This window comes from Littorina saxatilis, linkage group LG16, assembly GCF_037325665.1.
Source record: "Littorina saxatilis isolate snail1 linkage group LG16, US_GU_Lsax_2.0, whole genome shotgun sequence".
In the NCBI taxonomy this organism is placed as follows: Eukaryota; Metazoa; Mollusca; class Gastropoda; order Littorinimorpha; family Littorinidae; genus Littorina; species Littorina saxatilis.
This window is the reverse complement of record NC_090260.1, coordinates 11,884,479-11,901,400: the sequence shown is the minus strand read 5'-3', so window position 1 is coordinate 11,901,400 and position 16,922 is coordinate 11,884,479. Positions and strand designations below refer to the sequence as shown.

At 42.3% G+C, this 16,922-nt stretch overlaps 1 long non-coding RNA gene across 1 annotated transcript; it reads left to right on the top strand.

Moving 5' to 3' along the window:
* The first annotated feature begins 1,628 nt into the window (after window positions 1-1,628).
* On the top strand, window positions 1,629-15,529 carry LOC138950407 (uncharacterized). The gene is made up of 5 exons (XR_011450650.1): window positions 1,629-1,860; window positions 1,969-2,051; window positions 8,339-8,431; window positions 14,202-14,299; window positions 15,403-15,529. It is a non-coding gene; the product is annotated as an uncharacterized lncRNA (long non-coding RNA).
* Window positions 15,530-16,922: the final 1,393 nt, after the last annotated feature.

Below are 16,922 nucleotides of genomic sequence, written 5' to 3'. Positions count from 1 at the left end.
TCTTTTAGAAAATATATGAAACATTTGAAAGTACATACCTTTTGTTGTCTTCATATCCAGGCAAAATATCCAATTTGAAGCAAAACAAAAAAACTTTCTACGTCATGGGTTCATCATACACAATGTCATGATCGACACTTGCATTGCCCGAATCTTCACCCAAATGATCGTCCATTGGCACAAAATCGTCACCAGAATCTAAAATATGTGACCCTCCACCACGGGATGAGTCGCATGTCACCTTTGCATGATTTTCATATTTTTACATTTTCCAAAAGAGTTTTTTATGCTCTATCCAGTGGTGAAAACCGTTTTAGAAAAGAGCAAAAACTGTTTGAGTTATAAGCCTGTGACTAAGGTGACCCTCACACTGTTACCAGACACTCCCCGGACTTATATTAAGCCTAGCGCAGAACCGCGCGAGGTGGCATGCGACTCATTTCGTGGTGGAGGGTCACATATCATCTCCACTATCATCATCACTGAGGTCAAGATCAGAACCGTACTGAATAACACGTTCTAGCACTCTTTTCAAGTTACTACGTCTCAGCAGAACGATCCGCCATCTTGGAAAAGTCAAAACACGTGGGTCGCACACCGTCAACAAAATTTTTATTAATCCCAACAATTTAAGGGAAGGAACTGTTTACAGTGAATGGTACCACTGTAGACAGATAGAAGTTCATTGCAGGGGTTGTTTCCCTTGGTCAGCAGGACCGTTTACACCGTTAAAAATTCGTGATATCCGTCGGAACTCAAGTACCGGCACGCAGCCAACGCTAAACACAGGTGTCGGAATTCCAGTTCCGACACGCAGCGAATGAGTTAATGTCGCGCAATTACTCACCTAAATGCTAAACCGACCTCAGGTGACGGAAGGCACACACTTTATAATGAGAGTGCGTTAATCCCTTAAAAAATCGTATATATGACAATTTGTTTGTTTGTTTGTTTATTTGTTGCTTAACGTCCAGCCGACTACGCAGAGCCATATCAGGACGAGGAAGGGGGGGATGAAGGGGGCCACTTGTCAAGCGATTCCTGTTTACAAATGCACTAACCCATTACTTGTGTCCCAGCAGGCTTTAGTAAAACTAAATTAATACCTACTGGAAGATTACCAGTTTCCAGTATGTTAAAATAGGCTTAACCTATCTACTGCTGGACTTACATCAGAACACTAACAGATTAAACTATACATGAATCGCGAGACAAGCGGCAAGAGAAGAGATTTTTGGAAAAAATACAGGTGAATGAGCAAGAAGGCAGAAAAAAGAAAAGAATTCATGAAGAAAAAGAGAGCATGACAGGAAAGAGGAACCAAACATCTACCTAACAGCAAACTAGAAAGCTCCTGCGGTTCCAAAAACAGGAGGGGCCTTTAATTTCATAACCGCAGTGCCCCACTGCGGGAATATATGACAATGCCTTAATCCCTACCATAAGCTTATAGATGACGATGCGTTAATCCCCTCGTACAATTGTCGTTAAATATGATCTTCTCCCTGTTGGAAGCATGTAATTAGCCACACATGCACCAGTCATCAGGCTTAAAACAAAATCCTCCCACTTGGATAACGACAGAAGTCATGAGCCTTTGTGGCAGATATATAAGAGAGAGTTCCTCCAGTCACGTCTTCAGAACAAAAGTCAACTGCTACAGCCAACGAGAAGTCAACCACTACAGCCAACGAGAAGTCAACCGCTACAGTCAACGAGAAGTCAACCACAACAGCCAACGAGAAGTCAACCACTACAGCCAACGAGAAGTCAACCACTACAGCCAACGAGAAGTCAACCACTACAGCCAACGAGAAGTCAACCACTACAGCAAACGGAAGAAGGTTTCCTTACTGTTTGGTAGGTATTACAATTGTAAGACTAATCTTTTTCTTGTGATCTTATAATCACACAAACTAAATGTTTTGACATAGATTTACGTGAGCTCCTTTTTCTGTTGTTTTCCAGCTTTTATCCCGAGCCAAACATTTGAAGTGGGATGATGTCTGCACGCTGTCTCTTTCTCTTTCTTCTCCTGATTTTGATCGCAGGTAAGAAACATTTGCTGCACTTCCTTGGCTCCGTCTTTCTGTCTCTCCACTTCCAAAGCCACAGTGCAACTTGTGAGTGTACGATTATGCTTTTTATTGTGTCTTTGTGTTAAGAAAAATGCAATTTGGTGCCAAAAGAAAAATATCAACATTTATTTACAATCAATCAATCAATCAATATGAGGCTTATATCGCGCATATTCCGTGGGTACAGTTCTAAGCGCAGGGATTTTTTTTTTAAATTTTATTCAAGGCGCAGGGATTTATTTATGCCGTGTGAGATGGAATTTTATTCACACAATACATCACGCATTCACATCGGCCAGCAGATCGCAGCCATTTCGGCGCATATCCTACTTTTCACGGCCTATTATTCCAAGTCACACGGGTATTTTGGTGGACATTTTTATCTATGCCTATACAATTTTGCCAGGAAAGACCCTTTTGTCAATCGTGGGATCTTTAACGTGCACACCCCAATGTAGTGTACACGAAGGGACCTCGGTTTTTCGTCTCATCCGAAAGACTAGCACTTGAACCCACCACCTAGGTTAGGAAAGGAGGGGGGAGAAAATAGCGGCCTGACCCAGGGTCGAACACGCAACCTCTCGATTCCGAGCGCAAGTGCGTTACCACTCGGCCACCCAGTCACATCACAATATTCTTATTTTAACTTATCTTATTGTCAGAGTACCAGTTATTCAATCCATTCACTACTAGACTGAATGGGTGCACAAGGGCGAGAGAGGAAGTTTTTATGTGTGTGTGTGTGTGTGTGTGTGTGTGTGTGTGTGTGTGTGTGTGTGTGTGTGTGTGTGTGTGTGTGTGTGTCTCTCCCAGGTCAGCTAAGGTGCACAGCTGCAAGTGCCTTACCCATTCCGTGTGTACACGCAAGCACAAGACCATGCGTGGAAAAAAAAGAGTTTGGTCATCATAGACTTTAAATTCTAAGAAAAATGTAGATGTTAGTAATCGATTAAAAGATCGATACAACCCAATCTTTTTATTTCCTGCTTAAAAAAAGTAATAAGTATGTTGTGTTTTCATTAAGAACAAGTTCAGAAAATAAAAAAAAATCATAAAAAGTGTGTTTTTCCGTGACTTTTTTATACTGGCTTTTCAATATGTCAGCGTTTTCAATACTAAGTTGTTGTATTCGACAAAGCAAAATCTTTGTGAAATGCAATGCTATCAGTATTATTCTGTGAATTTTATAGATTAATAAAAGGTGTACATTTAGCTTCACGCAATTTGTTTTTTGGTTAAACTTGCTCAGATGGTCCAAGAAATATTTTGGCCCGAATTGAGAAAATGATATAATTTTACCATATGAAAGCGTCATGTAAATACGCTATTTTTAGCCACATCAGAAAGACACCTTACAATAAAACAAATAGAAACACATCAATACAACGAACGGTAACCAGGGATTAATATTCCTTCAAAAATAGGTCCTGTGATCATATTTAACATTCGGTATCATTTATTTATTTATTTATATGGGAGATTTACATAGCGCTTGACGTTCTCTAAGCGCTTTACATATTAATTTCTGCCGTATGAGATGGAATTTTTTACACAATATATCACGCAGTCACATCGGCCAGTAAATCTCAAGCCATTACGGCGAATATGTACTTTTCACGGCCCATTATTCCAAGTCACACGGGTATTTGGTGGACATTTTTTTTATCTATGCCTATACAATAAAGAGACCAAAAAGCAATGTACTCACGTTAAAATGACGAACACGGAACGAATAACAGCGACGTTTCGACCTAAGGGTCTTCTTCGGGCACAAAAACACAAAAGTACACACACAAAAAAGAAGAAGAAAGACGATAGAACAGATAAAGAGGAGAACAACTGACAAAACAACTGCACTAGCCTGCACAAACCAACAAATGACAAAGACAGAGAAGCAAGGGAAGCTACTCGAGGGGAAGTCAACAATAACACAGGCACACAAAAAAGTTAGAGTTGAAAAGCGGCAGTTTTGAGGTCTGTAGACCAAAACAAATGTGGGGGGGGGGGGGGGGGGGGGGATAAATGGGAACGAAAGAGGAGACTCACGTACCCGTGCGGATGTCGCTGTTATTCGTTCCGTGTTCGTCATTTTAACGTGAGTACATTGCTTTTTGGTCTCTTTATTGTTCCCTCTCACGTGCAGTCGCCATTGTTTAATACTATGCCTATGCAATTTTGCCAGGAAAGACCCTTTTGTCAATCGTGGGATCTTTATCATTAAGTACGTCCGATTGATTTCTCTTTTTTATATTTAGTCAAGTTTTGACTAAATATTTTAACATCGAGGGGGAATCGAAACGAGGGTCGTGGTGTATGTGCGTGTGTGCGTGTGTGTGTGTGTGTCTGTGTGTGTGTGTAGAGCGATTCAGACTAAACTACTGGACCGATCTTTATGAAATTTGACATGAGAGTTCCTGGGTATGAAATCCCCGAACGTTTTTTTCATTTTTTTATAAATGTCTTTGATGACGTCATATCCGGCTTTTCGTGAAAGTTGAGGCGGCACTGTCACGCCCTCATTTTTCAACCCCTCTGCGTTCCAATGCATAAGGGTGAAGTTGCCAGTCGCATTACTCCGTCCTTCCCTGGCGATCTCAGAAGGGTGGGAGCTGCCAGTCGCTGGGGGTGGGCTCCTTTGAGGCATGGAGCCCGGCACCGCCTCTACCTGGCTGGGTTCCATAGAGGCGACACCATCACGAACATTCGACCTAGACACAATCATTTGTCGTAGTAAGCGTAGACATCCGGTCTGCTCCCCGCCTAATGGCCGATGTCTTCCGTCTTCGGGGGACTACGTGGGTTTAAATTTGGAGTGGTCCTTCTCCTAGAGGAGTTTCCTTGCAGGGATAGTGAGCCTCCTCTGCCCTCGTTTTAATTTTGGAGTGATCTTCTCCTAGGACAGCTGCCTTCCAGGGTTGACGAGCCTGTCCTGCCCGGCTATTTAACCCATAGTTGGGGGTTGGTTCGTGGGCACCAGGGCGTATCCACACGCCGGTGGGCCTGCATGCCACACGTCTAGGGGCCAACCTCCTCCGAGTCCTTGTAGTTCAGCCTGGGGCCTTTCAGTACCCAGTTCACGCCTGTCGCCACGATGGAGGCACTACAAAGGGCTTGCTGTGGAGAGGTTATGTACTGGCAGGAGAGACTGACGCAAGCTGCTCTCTTTTCGCGTTGTCCTGAAAAGGACGGTGCTAGCCAGCGGTGAGGGCTGAAAGCGAGAGGTGACAAGCACAAAACACTTCGCCAACACACTAGACACATCACACAACCATTTGACAGGCATTTTTCAACCAAATTGGTTGACATTTTGGTCAAGTAATCTTCGACAAAGCCCGGACTTCGGTATTGCATTTCAGCTTGGTGGCTTAAAAATTAATTAATGACTTTGGTCATTAAAAATCTGAAAATTGTAAAAAAAAATAAAAATTTATAAAACGATCCAAATTTACGTTTGTCTTATTCTCCATCATTTGCTGATTCCAAAAACATATAAGTATGTTATATTCGGATTAAAAACAAGCTCTGAAAATTAAAAATATAAAAATTATTATCAAAATTAAATTCTTCAAATCAATTTAAAAACACTTTCGTCTTATTCCTTGTCGGTTCCTGATTCCAAAAACATATAGATATGATATGTTTGGATTAAAAAGACGCTCAGAAAGTTAAAACAAAGAGAGGTACAGAAAAGCGTGCTATCCTTCTTAGCGCAACTACTACCCCGCTCTTCTTGTCAATTTCACTGCCTTTGCCATGAGCGGTGGACTGACGATGCTACGAGTATACGGTCTTGCTGAAAAATGGCATTGCGTTCAGTTTCATTCTGTGAGTTCGACAGCTACTTGACTAAATATTGTATTTTCGCCTTACGCGACTTGTTTACATTTAGTCAAGTTTTGACTAAATGTTTTAACATAGATGGGGAATCGAAACGAGGGTCGTGGTGTATGTGTGTGTGTGTGTGCGCGTGTGTGTGTGTGTGTGTGTGTGTGTGTGTGTGTGTGTGTGCGTGCGTGCGTGCGTGCGTGCGTGCGTGCGTGCGTGCGTGTAGAGCGATTCAGACCAAACTACTGGACCGATCTTTATGAAAGTTGACATGAGAGTTCCTGAGTATGATATCCCCATAAGTTTTTTTCATTTTTTTGATAAATGTCTTTGATGACGTCATATCCGGCTTTTCGTGAAAGTTGAGGCGGCACTGTCACGCTCTCATTTTTCAACCAAATTGGTTGAAATTTTGGTCAAGTAATCTTCGACGAAGCCCGGACTTCGGTATTGCATTTCAGCGTGGTGGCTTAAAATATAATTAATGACTTTGGTCATTAAAAATCTGAAAATTGTAAAAAAAAAATGTGTTTATAAAACGATCCAAATTTACGTTCATCTTATTCTCCATCATTTTCTGATTCCAAAAACATATAAATATGTTATATTTGGATTAAAAACAAGCTCTGAAAATTAAAAATATAAAAATTATTATCAAAATTAAATTCTTCAAATCAATTTAAAAACACTTTCGTCTTATTCCTTGTCGGTTCCTGATTCCAAAAACATATAGATATGATATGTTTGGATTAAAAAGACGCTCAGAAAGTTAAAACGAAGAGAGGTACAGAAAAGCGTGCTATCCTTCTCAGCGCAACTACTACCCCGCTCTTCTTGTCAATTTCACTGCCCTTGCCACAAGCGGTGGACTGACGATGCTACGAGTATACGGTCTTGCTTAAAAATTGCATTGCGTTCAGTTTCATTCTGTGAGCTCGACAGCTACTTGACTAAATGTTGTATTTTCGCCTTACGCGACTTGTTTCCCATTTGTTTCATCACAATCTGAAATTATTAAAAACACATTATTATCAAAATATTAGCGAAGTCGATGGTCGGGGTGACGGGCGTAGTAGCGTGGTGGTAAGACGTCGTCCTCCTAACCGGGAGATCGTGAGTTCGAATCCCGGTCGCTGCCGCCAGGTGGGTTAAGAGTGGACATTTTTCGATCTCCCAGGTCAACTTATGTGCAGACCTGCTAGTGACTTAACCACATTCGTGTGAACACGCAAGCACAAGACCAAGTGGGCACGGAAAAGATCATGTAATCCATGTCAGAGTTCGGTGGGTTATAGAAACACGAAAATATCCAGCGTGCCTCCACCGAAATTGGCGTATGCTGCCTGAATGGCGGGGTAAGAACGGTCAAAAACGTAAAAATCCACTCGTGTTAAAAACATGAGTGAACGTGGAAGTCTAAGCCCATGAACGAAGAAGGAGAAGAAGAAGATGTTCGGGGTCAATCGCTGCCGTTTCAAGTGTTAATATCACTACGGCCGCGACGCCTTGTCAAAGATCAAATACTGATGGGAAAGGCTGACTTCAATAATAGAGAGACATAGAAGCTGTGGTGGGTCGTTTACGGTGATGGGTGCTCTGTTTAGCACTATATAACACAGGCAAAACTGGCTGCTCCCATATTAACCTTCGTCGTAAAAAAATCTGCTAGTTTAACGAACGCATCTTCGTCTTCGCTCTGTGATTTAGGCAAAGAGATTTGTGCGTATTCAAACCAATGTTTCCTTTTGGTTGTGATCCTAATTGATCTGAGGTATCTAAAGAGCTATCACACTGTCAACTAGTGACTGTAAGGTATTTGGTTGTGATCCTAATTGATCTGAGCTATCTAAAGAGCTACCACACAGTCAACTAGTGACTGTAAGGTATTTGGTTGTGATCCTAATTGATCTGAGCTATCTAAAGAGCTACCACACAGTCAACTAGTGACTGTAAGGTATTTGGTTGTGATCCTAATTGATCTGAGGTATCTAAAGAGCTACCACACAGTCAACTAGTGACTGTAAGGTATTTTGAACCCTGCAGAACCCCTTTTTTTGCTGTGCGACAGCAGGCGCCCGAAAAGCTATACTAACGGGAATACCAAAAAACTTGATCAATTAATTTGCTTAAATGTCAACCACCCTGTGCAGCTGATTGGCTCTTTCATCGACATGACGACGCTGATTGGTTATTTCATTGACACGACGACGCTGATTGGCTCTTTCATTGACACGACGACGCTGATTGGTTATTTCATTGACACGACGACCACCGTCCTGCTATAACTCTATTGCCACCGCAAAGCGTGAATGGGAAAGGTTTCCCATGGACCTGGCGTGACGTATTAACAAGATTTAAATCAAGAAGTTGACCTAAACCTCAATTGAAAACGTCTTGAAAACACCTGACAGGTTGTATCTGCTTTTTTGTTCCAGGGAGTAATGTCATTTTGTCCGACGACCGTGTGTACCATACTTCCAAGCAAAACACCCCTTTGGAAAAGCGGAATCTACGCAACATAGATATGCGTGAGTATAAGTGCAAACACACATGTAAACGGGGCGGGGATATAGCTCAGTTGGTAGCGCGCTGGATTTGTATTCAGTTGGCCGCTGTCAGCGTGAGTTCGATCCCAGGTTCGGCGGAAATTTATTTCACAGAGTCAACTTTGTGTGCAGACTCTCTTCGGTGTCCGAACCTCCCCCCGTGTACACTACATTGGGTGTGCACGTTAAAGATCCCACGATTGACAAAAGGGTCTTTCCTGGCAAAATTGCTTAGGCACAGTTAATAATTGTCTACCTATACCCGTGTGACTTTGAATAATAGGCCGTGAAAGGTAAATATGCGCCGAAATGGCTGCAATCTACTGGCCGTATAAAATTTCATCTCACACAGCATCACTGCAGAGCGCCTAGAACTGTACCCACGGAATATGCGCGATATAAGACTCATTGATTGATTGATTAAACAGACAGAACATAAACTAAACACCCCCGATAAAACGGGTGTGCAATAAAGGAGCAGGATACTTCGATCGACCTGCGATTTGATACACTTGAAGTTTACAGCCTGCCTGCTACCAAATAGGCCGATCCATTATTGCCACAAATGTACAAGATCCCATCACGGGTACTGAAGGAACTAATAAGGAACTTGCGTTACCTTTTTGTATATTATGTAATAAATCCTTGGAGCAGTCACAAGTACCTAAGGGCTTGAAATCAGCAGAGGTTACTGCTATTTTTAAAAAGGGACAACAATCTGATCCGGGTAATTACAGGCCAGTCAGCCTCACGTGTGGTATTTGTAAGGTCATAGAAGCCATAGTGAGAGACATCATTGTTGATCACATGACTGCTAACAATGTGTATTTTACTTGTCAGCATGGTTTTCGTCAAAAGAGGTCAAGTGTTGAGAATTTGATACAGATTTTGGAAGACAAAAATTGTATTGACATTGTTTATTTTGATATTAAGAAAGCCTTCGATTCGGTCCCACATGAAAGACTCTGGTCACGCTTGGGTATTATGGAATAACTGGGGTTATTCTGAGATGGATTAGAGATGTTTTAACCAACAGGAAACAGAAAGTCAGAATGGGTAATGTGCATTCTGATAGTACAGAAGTTTAAGGGACATCCCACAGGGCAGTATTTTGGGGCCAGTCGTGTTTACAATCTGTATTAATTTTTTGTTTGTTTGTTTGCTTAACGCCCAGCCGACCACGAAGGGCCACATCAGGGCGGTGCTGCTTTGACATATATAAACGTGCGCCACACACAAGACAGAAGTCGCAGCACAGGCTTCATGTCTCACCCAGTCACATTATTCTGACACCGGACCAACCAGTCCTAGCACTAACCCCATAATGCCAGACGCCAGGCGGAGCAGCCACTAGATTGCCAATTTTAAAGTCTTAGGTATGACCCGGCCGGGGTTCGAACCCACGACCTCCCGATCACGGGGCGGACGCCTTACCACTAGGCCACCGTGCCGGTTATCTGTATTATTGACCTACCGGATATAGTAGAAAGTACCTGCAAAGTATTTGCAGATGACACTTAATTACCAAACAATACAAAATTACATTTACAATCTCAATAAATAATTAGATAAATGGAATTTGTATTTTAACATATCAAAATGCATAGGCCTGCATGTGGGCGAAAAATAATCCTGGACATTATTTCTCAAGGAAGGTGAATGATGAAATGAAAAACAGTCTTGGAGTGTGAGGAGGAGAAATATTTGTGTGGAATGTTTGACGAACACCTGAGTTTTCACAAATATATTCAAAACATAATTAATAAAACGAATAAAATGCTCGGCATAATAAAGGTAACTTTTTTCCTATCTTGACTACGACAAGCTAATAAAGTTGCATAAAGCACTGCTTAAACCACATTTAGAATACGCCAACGTCATCTGGCATCCATATCTGAAGAGTCAATCAGCAGCCCTTGAAAGGGTGCAAAGCAGAGCCACGAAACTGGTTAAAGTTTTGAAAAAGCATATCGATCATATGTCGACAGACTGCGTGCACTCAATCTCCCGACTCTTAAATCGAGAAGGCTGAGAGGTGACTTGGTACAGACTTATACACATTTTCAGGATAATGTCAAAGTAGAGTCATTTTTCAAAAGGCCACCGATGCAACACGGGCTTATACTGACATATTTTTGTATGGAAATTAGTAAAACTAATATCCGAAAACATTCCTTTTTCTAATAGAGTTGCACCATCATGGAACACATTTTCTGATGTTGTTAAAAGTGCACAAAACTATAACGCCTTTAAGAATCTGCTGGACAAAGAAACACTTATTATTCAGTCACTTTATTTGTATGATAATTAATATTGAGGAAGCGATTTTGAGCATGTTAAATATGATCGACCGACAACGAATTTGAAATTAAACTTTGACGCTTAAAAAGCCGCGAGGCTTATGGAAACCACTTTCCAGTCCCTACTACTACTACTACTACTACTACTACTACTACTACTACTACTACTACTACTACTACTACTACTATGTATATGTATTCAATTGTGCAATGTGACATATTAAATGGTGTAACATGACAAATAGCATGACTTCCCTTCTTTGTCTCTGTTATTCGAGTGAGCAAATATCCCGCGATACTGCTCCGTATGCCTAACGTTCGGCCATGACCTAGGCAAATAACTTGCGCAGCCGCAAAAACAAGAACAAGAAGATCTTTTATGAAAATGGTGACGTTTTGGCTGGAAACCAAGCAAATTAGACCTTTTGATTCTGACCATGAACCCGCTGTTGATAATCTGGAAGGTCGATACCAGAGATACAGATCTATCCCTGGTCGTGCCGATTCGTAGATTCAACCTACAAACTGCGACCTCGTCTGTGTTCAGATCGTCAAGCTGTGCGTGGAATTATTTGTTTTATTCTAAAGCCTTATGGCTCGTTTCGACAAGCATTATAGGAATAAAATTAACCTCATACAGTTCATTTCCTCAGCAGTTGGGTTGAGTGTTTTGTACAGACATTGTTTTCACACCATAGATTCGCTGATTTGTCTCACGAAGCCCAACACGAACACAGCGATTGCAGAAGCAAACACTGTACCTACACGACTGAGACACAAGACTAATTATTTCACAGCTGCAATGCCAACAGAGAACAAAGACGTTTTGGGTACTCGCGCGTTTTTCAAGTCTGACCCACGGACCAGCCTTTTTATTTTGCGACGGCCGGAGTCCACTGAACCAAAAACAAATGACGTAAAAAGTCTCTTTCGTTTTGCGTGTCATGACGTCTTTTTTATGACAGTATGCGCGACAATGTTTTCGCTTCCGGTGTCATTTTAGACTGAGGAACAAGTCACTGGAAAGTAGTAGCTAAACCCGTGTGTTGAAACAGCTGAAACACTCTTTTGGGTTGCCGTTTCAATGTTTGAAAGTGAGAAAAAAAACAATTTTCAGTGGCGAAATGACAGCGGATTGAGCATTTATTCCGCTTGATGATAGTACGAATGAAGCTTCTATTCACTCCGTGTCAACCAGAGAACCAACAAAACTAGATTTGTAGCAGACGACAAACAAAGTATGTACTACCTGTCTTGTGATGATCCGACGATTATGGCGTTATAGATTATTTGTACGTTGTGAAGACATTTCAAAACAAAAATTAGTTTTGATGCGTCACGGGATATACCTCCGATTCATCCATGGAATCGCGTGGTATTTCGTCTTGACAGGGTGAATGAATACATGATGTATTTTCCGGAACTGGGCAAAACTGGCCTTGACACAAAATATATATCTACAACTTCTGGGCTTAGCGTTGATTATTCTGCCCATGGTGAATTTCCCATGCTTTGTTTCCACACCCCCTGACAAATTCTCCTTACTTTGGTTATGCCATATATACGTTACAGCTCCGATTCATCCCTGGTATTGCGTTGTATTTTGTCTGACGGGGTGAATGAATATAATGACGTCACTCTCGGCAGAGCCTCGAGTGACGTCGTCATATTCATTAACCCAGTCTCGACAAAATTCCACGCGATACCATGGATGGACGGAGCTGTAACTTATACGTATTGAATGGTACAATGGAACGTATTCAATGGTGCAATGTAACGTATTCAATGGTGCAATGTGACGTATTCAATGGTGCAATGTAATTTATCCCATTACCTGCCTCTTTGTCTCTGTTAGCTGAGGAGGTGATTATTCTGGATTATCCATCACAACCATATGAATTATCCATCACAACCGAGTCTCTGTCTCACCTGTCATTGGTCATTGTCTTTGATCTCAGAGTACAATTGAATAATTTATAGAGGTCATCGGCATATTTATCGTTAACTCGGACACTACTTTCTTTAGCAAAACGATTGAAATATTCTGCGGTATAAAAGTCGAACTCACGTTTAGCTAACGATCTACATACATTTTAACATTGAAGAAATAAAGAAAACAACAAAGAATACACATAATCTGCTGGAGTGAAAAGTGCTGAGTGAAGATTATGAAGCGGTGTGAGAGAGAGAGAGAGAGAGAGAGAGAGAGAGAGAGAGAGAGAGAGAGAGAGAGAGAGAGAGAGAGAGAGAGAGCGACAGAGACAGACAGTGATTCAAGGCGCACAACTCTAGCCTACTCTTCATAGGCAACCGCTTAGATCAATGCCGACAACAAAATCCTGATTCAAAATCCTGAGCGACAAAATAAGATTTAAACTAAAACAGTATGCTTACAGTTTTGTTCATTTGCTATCGCTTTTAGAGCATTGATTGCTAAATCTGGTTCAACAGAACAAGGCTGTCCCATCTGTCGTCTGCTGCAGATCTGTCTACAGAAATACAGGCTAAGCTTTCTGATCAAGTTGACCAGCAACATGGAAATTGCCACTTACAAAGTTGGAGATACGGTTAAAATAAAAGGTGGCGAAGAAGTTCGGATCTTGCGTGTGTTATTTTTCAATTTTAAAGTAAACAACGGTGTGTAGGTTCAGGTCATGCAGGCACATAGATTTACAAGTTTTGACCTACATTGAATAGACCGCAGAACAAAACGAAGCTTACCGCAGTACAGTACAGATAACTTACTGGCCTAAGACTGAAAGCCAGGCATCAAAGTAAGGCTCACCTATAAAATGACGATTGAAGAAGTAATTAATCCAAATTTGAACACTGAAGCACAACAGCTCGAGTAAGCACAAATTCAGCAATCATCCTCATCGCTTGTAAAAGCACACACTCGCAGTCTTTTTGGCGTAATGCCTCTGACAACCGACTTGGGTCACTGACTGAAACCGGCCGGTGACTGCACAATATCGAATGCATTGAACTGCGCAATCTCTGTAATTCGTTTTCTTAAGCAGTATTGATGACTAAATACAAAAGCAGACGTTTTATGGCGCGTTTACCGAAAAGACAAAAGGGGACTCGTTTCTCGTTTCGCACATGAATTTGATGACACGATTTGCGGTTGCTGAAGGTTTGGCCAGCAGAAAACAGGCACTCGCAGAGTTTGTGTCAAAAAGTGGTGTTTTTTAATGAAAACGTCGGAGTAATGGGATAAAAAGCTTACACACCTCGTCCTAAATATCGTGCATATTTTCCCTCGGGTAGATTTCCAGGTATTACCTCGCCAGAGGCTCGGTAATACCTGAAAATCGACCCTAGGGAAAATATGCACGATATTTAGAACTCGGAGTGTGTAACCTATATGTATTCAATGGTGGAATGTGACGTATTCAATGGTGCAATGTGACGTATTCAATGGTGCAATGTGACGTATCGTGTGTCCACAGACCTACTCAAGCGAACCCGGAGGGGACCGGAGTCGGAATCGACGCGTGAGCTTTACCATTTGGAGGGGGAACACGAGTGGAACATGGGCGGTTAAGGGGTATGTGTAGAGTGAGGTCTAATCTCAGAGAAAATGAATCCCATTTTGATATATAATTTACATATACGTTCACAATAAAATTTGAACTAAAAACAGCTGCAAATTCAAATAAGTAATCCAAGCACTTAGCAATCAGGTGTTGTATATTGTTTTGTTTTTATGTGTATCCACTTACGCCTGTTGCTTTGCTGTACCAAAAGGGAGAGAACTCTCTCTAGAACAGTTACCTCTTTGAACAAAAATTAATACCAATCAACCCGTTACAGTAAAACTGACACACACACACATACACACACATACACACACACACCCACACCTAAAGTGTGGATGGTTACCTAAGAGGCGGCACTGGGTGTAGTGCCTTTCTAGTGCACTTGCACTACAACAGCACTGGGTGCAGTACTCGCTCCGGCATCGAAGAATTTTGCACTAAAAAATGCACAAAATTTGACCTATTTCGTCGCCTATAGAGGACGGAAAGAATGTCATTTTGAACATTGTTATGACATTCTTTCCGTCAAAAAAGTCAATTTAACGGTGTTAAATGAAGCGACCATCCACACAATTAGGTTGCCATCCAGAGTTTAGGTTGCCATCCACGTGTGGATGGTTGCCTTATGGTGATTTAGGCAACCAAACCTGTGGAAACATGGGTACACACACACCTACACACACACATACACACACACACACACACACACATACACACATACACACACACCTACACACACACACACACATACACACACACACACACACGCACACACACACACACACACACACACCTACACATACACACACATGCACGCACGCGCACACACACCTACACACACACACACATACACACACACGCACGCACACACACACACACACACACACACACACACCTACACACACACACACACATGCACGCACGCACACACACACCTACACACACACACACACACACACACACACACACACACACACACACACACACACAAAATAACAAACAAACTGACACATACCAACCAACCAACCGAGATGCAAGCACGCACACATTCACGGATGTGTGCATAGCTTTGAAGGTAGGGTTTACTTAACACAGACTGCTATCACTTCAGGACGGGATGGTGAGCTGCCCGACTGCATAACGACTCCAGGAACACGTTTCTGCGACCTTTTGAATGAGCACTGCAGCCCATCTTACACGGACTCGAAATAAAGCGTTTTTAAAAGCGAAAATTGTGATCACCCACGTGGCTTTCCTGTTTGTATTTGTGTCCGTGTGTGTGTGTGTGTGTGTGTGTGTGTGTGTGTGTGTGTGTGTGTGTGTATGTTTGTGTGTGCGTGTGTGTGTAGGGGGTGTACCTTTGTGTGTGTGCGCGTGTAGCTATGTACCTGTGCTTGTGTTTGTTTGTGTGTGTGTGTGTGTGTGAGTGTGTGTGTGAGTGTGTGTGTGTGTGTGAGTGTGTGTGTGTGTGTGTGTGCACCCATTGCACTTCGCTCATAGCGGTTACAAAGTATGTTTGAATACAGGCTGGACAGCCGTGTGAGAAGGGTACTTTGTACTCGGAGAACGTACTCTGAGCAGGCTGTGTAGCCCAGTCTTCGGGTTGCTTTGCGATGATAGGCCCCTGTAGCCGCGCTGAAGCTATATATAGCGATGGATGCTGTGGTTCCGCACTGCCGCCGTTCGGATAACTCAGTGAATGGAGCCAAATCGAAAATAAAGCCAAACTAGCAAAACATACAGTTTACATTTTGATCTTTTGAGTTTTTGTGTCTTTCGGATCCCGTTTTTTGTTTCATCGATCGTTTACTATTAATTTCCAATCAAGAATTTACGTCGCCATTACCGGACGCGATTTCCGGTGATGAAAAAAGCTTGACGTGATAATGCCGCGCGCGAAGAGATTCGAAGCAATTCCGTCTGTCAAAATTAAGGTTCTCACTGGAAAACGAGGACGTCCTAAAACTGTTCAGGTTGAACTTGACTCAAAGCGAAGACGGCATCATGACAATGAAAGCCCGATGGACAATTTGGAATCAACTAACTTGTTCTCTGGCTTGGGGGGTGCGGGGAGCAGTTTACTTTAATCTTACACTGATTACCAGTCACCCCCACAATAACTCCGCCCACCAAGCCTAAGGCTAAGAGCCCCACTACACCAATCGCTGACGCCACCCCCAACCACAGGGACGTTGAGTGACACACACTTATCCCCTAGTTACACGAAGCAGCCAACCCATGAGCGGGAACTGTTACCCGCCAATAAGACCTCAGATCAACTCTGACCAAACTATCTACTTAAACACGCAGAGTCAACTACTTGCCAGTGGGAACGCTCAGTCCCCACTATCACAGCTACTGTGATCAAAACCCTCCGAATTTGTGAGGTACACATACAACGAAACCCTCAATTACTGAGAGGTGCTTCAACTCAATCTGCCTCACATTAAGAGAGCAACAGCCCAACCAAGGGCAATATATACGATCTTCTCATCACCGACAGGCAAAACAGCCTTGACTACCGATCTCTACAATACGTTCACCTTCATTGGGAACGCTCAGCCCCTACTATCAAAGCTACTGTGATCATAACCCTCAGAATGTGTGAGGTACACATACAACGAAATCATC